Source organism: Salvelinus alpinus, chromosome 11 (genome assembly GCF_045679555.1).
Source record: "Salvelinus alpinus chromosome 11, SLU_Salpinus.1, whole genome shotgun sequence".
Taxonomy (NCBI): domain Eukaryota; kingdom Metazoa; phylum Chordata; class Actinopteri; order Salmoniformes; family Salmonidae; genus Salvelinus; species Salvelinus alpinus.
This window is the reverse complement of record NC_092096.1, coordinates 22,557,158-22,561,256: the sequence shown is the minus strand read 5'-3', so window position 1 is coordinate 22,561,256 and position 4,099 is coordinate 22,557,158.

The following is a 4,099-nucleotide window of genomic DNA, read 5'->3' as shown; positions in this document are numbered from 1 at the left end:
AAGGGTCAGAATACTTATTTAAATATAATATTTCCATATTTCTTTTGCTTTGTCATTATGGGGTATTGTGATGTCATTATGGGGTATTGTGATGTCATTATGGGGTATTGTGTGTCGATTGAAGAGGGAAAAAACTATGTAATACATTTTAGAATAAGGCTGTAATGTAACACAATGTGGAAAAAGTCAAGAGGTCTGAACACTTTCTGAATGCACTGTATGTAAGGGTCAGTCTGTGGCAGAGAGCAAAAGGCAGGTGTGGGATGTGCAGAGAGTGCAAGTAGACAATGAGCAGTTCTATGAAAGAGCAGGGTGCATAGTCCTGGATGAATACTAAACATAGTCCTGGATGAATACTAAACATAGTCCCTGGATGAATATTAAACATAGTCCCTGGATGAATACTAAACATAGTCCCTGGATGAATATTAAACATAGTCCCTGGATGAATATTAAACATAGTCCCTGGATGAATATTAAACATAGTCCCTGGGTGAATATTAAACATAGTCCCTGGATGAATATTAAACATAGTCCCTGGATGAATATTAAACATAGTCCCTGGATGAATACTAAACATAGTCCTGGATGAATATTAAACATAGTCCTGGATGAATATTAAACATAGTCCCTGGATGAATATTAAACATAGTCCTGGATGAATATTAAACATAGTCCTGGATGAATATTAAACATAGTCCCTGGATGAATATTAAACATAGTCCTGGATGAATATTAAACATAGTCCTGGATGAATATTAAACATAGTCCTGGATGAATATTAAACATAGTCCTGGATGAATATTAAACATAGTCCCTGGATGAATATTAAACATAGTCCCTGGATGAATATTAAACATAGTCCTGGATGAATATTAAACATAGTCCCTGGATGAATATTAAACATAGTCCTGGATGAATATTAAACATAGTCCCTGGATGAATATTAAACATAGTCCCTGGATGAATATTAAACATAGTCCCTGGATGAATATTAAACATAGTCCCTGGATGAATATTAAACATAGTCCTGGATGAATATTAAACATAGTCCCTGGATGAATATTAAACATAGTCCTGGATGAATATTAAACATAGTCCTGGATGAATATTAAACATAGTCCTGGATGAATATTAAACATAGTCCCTGGATGAATATTAAACATAGTCCTGGATGAATATTAAACATAGTCCCTGGATGAATATTAAACATAGTCCTGGATGAATATTAAACATAGTCCCTGGATGAATTCGCAGAGTACGACCCTGCCTCACACAGGAAGCGGCGCAGGTCCTAATCCAGGCACTTGTCATCTCCCGTCTGGATTACTGCAACTCGCTGTTGGCTGGGCTCCCTGCCTGTGCCATTAAACCCCTACAACTCATCCAGAACGCCGCAGCCCGTCTGGTGTTCAACCTTCCCAAGTTCTCTCACGTCACCCCGCTCCTCCGCTCTCTCCACTGGCTTCCAGTTGAAGCTCGCATCCGCTACAAGACCATGGTGCTTGCCTACGGAGCTGTGAGGGGAACGGCACCTCCGTACCTTCAGGCTCTGATCAGGCCCTACACCCAAACAAGGGCACTGCGTTCATCCACCTCTGGCCTGCTCGCCTCCCTACCTCTGAGGAAGTACAGTTCCCGCTCAGCCCAGTCAAAACTGTTCGCTGCTCTGGCACCCCAATGGTGGAACAAACTCCCTCACGACGCCAGGTCAGCGGAGTCAATCACCACCTTCCGGAGACACCTGAAACCCCACCTCTTTAAGGAATACCTAGGATAGGATAAAGTAATCCTCCTAACCCCCCCCTCCCCCTTAAAAGAGTTAGATGCACTATTGTAAAGTGGTTGTTCCACTGGATATCATAAGGTGAATGCACCAATTTGTAAGTCGCTCTGGATAAGAGCGTCTGCTAAATGACTTAAATGTAAATGTAAATGTAATAGTCCTGGATGAATATTAAACATAGTCCCTGGATGAATATTAAACATAGTCCCTGGATGAATATTAAACATAGTCCCTAGATGAATATTAAATATAGTCCCTGGATGAATATTAAACATAGTCCTGGATGAATATTAAACATAGTCCCTGGATGAATATTAAACATAGTCCTGGATGAATATTAAACATAGTCCTGGATGAATATTAAACATAGTCCCTGGATGAATATTAAACATAGTCCCTGGATGAATATTAAACATAGTCCCTGGATGAATATTAAACATAGTCCTGGATGAATATTAAACATAGTCCCTGGATGAATATTAAACATAGTCCTGGATGAATATTAAACATAGTCCCTGGGTGAATATTAAACATAGTCCCTGGATGAATATTAAACATAGTCCCTGGATGAATATTAAACATAGTCCCTGGATGAATACTAAACATAGTCCCTGGATGAATATTAAACATAGTCCTGAATGAATATTAAACATAGTCCTGGATGAATATTAAACATAGTCCCTGGATGAATATTAAACATAGTCCTGGATGAATATTAAACATAGTCCTGGATGAATATTAAACATAGTCCTGGATGAATATTAAACATAGTCTCTGGATGAATATTAAACATAGTCCCTGGATGAATACTAAACATAGTCCTGGATGAATATTAAACATAGTCCTGGATGAATATTAAACATAGTCCTGGATGAATATTAAACATAGTCCTGGATGAATATTAAACATAGTCCTGGATGAATATTAAACATAGTCCTGGATGAATATTAAACATAGTCCTGGATGAATATTAAACATAGTCCTGGATGAATATTAAACATAGTCCCTGGATGAATATTAAACATAGTCCTGGATGAATATTAAACATAGTCCTGGATGAATATTAAACATAGTCCCTGGATGAATATTAAACATAGTCCCTGGGTGAATATTAAACATAGTCCCTGGATGAATACTAAACATAGTCCTGGATGAATATTAAACATAGTCCTGGATGAATATTAAACATAGTCTCTGGATGAATATTAAACATAGTCCTGGATGAATATTAAACATAGTCCTGGATGAATATTAAACATAGTCCCTGGATGAATATTAAACATAGTCCTGGATGAATATTAAACATAGTCCCTGGATGAATATTAAACATAGTCCTGGATGAATATTAAACATAGTCCCTGGATGAATATTAAACATAGTCCTGGATGAATATTAAACATAGTCCCTGGATGAATATTAAACATAGTCCCTGGATGAATACTAAACATAGTCCTGGATGAATATTAAACATAGTCCCTGGATGAATATTAAACATAGTCCCTGGATGAATATTAAACATAGTCCCTGGATGAATATTAAACATAGTCCTGGATGAATATTAAACATAGTCCTGGATGAATATTAAACATAGTCCTGGATGAATATTAAACATAGTCCCTGGATGAATATTAAACATAGTCCTGGGTGAATACTAAACATAGTCCTGGATGAATATTAAACATAGTCCCTGGATGAATATTAAACATAGTCCTGGATGAATATTAAACATAGTCCCTGGATGAATATTAAACATAGTCCCTGGATGAATATTAAACATAGTCCTGGATGAATATTAAACATAGTCCCTGGATGAATATTAAACATAGTCCTGGATGAATATTAAACATAGTCCCTGGATGAATATTAAACATAGTCCTGGATGAATACTAAACATAGTCCCTGGATGAATATTAAACATAGTCCTGGATGAATATTAAACATAGTCCCTGGATGAATATTAAACATAGTCCCTGGATGAATATTAAACATAGTCCCTGGATGAATATTAAACATAGTCCTGGATGAATATTAAACATAGTCCTGGATGAATACTAAACATAGTCCCTGGATGAATATTAAACATAGTCCCTGGATGAATACTAAACATAGTCCCTGGATGAATATTAAACATAGTCCTGGATGAATACTAAACATAGTCCCTGGATGAATACTAAACATAGTCCCTGGATGAATATTAAACATAGTCCCTGGATGAATATTAAACATAGTCCCTGGATGAATATTAAACATAGTCCCTGGATGAATATTAAACATAGTCCTGGATGAATATTAAACATAGTCCTGGATGAATAT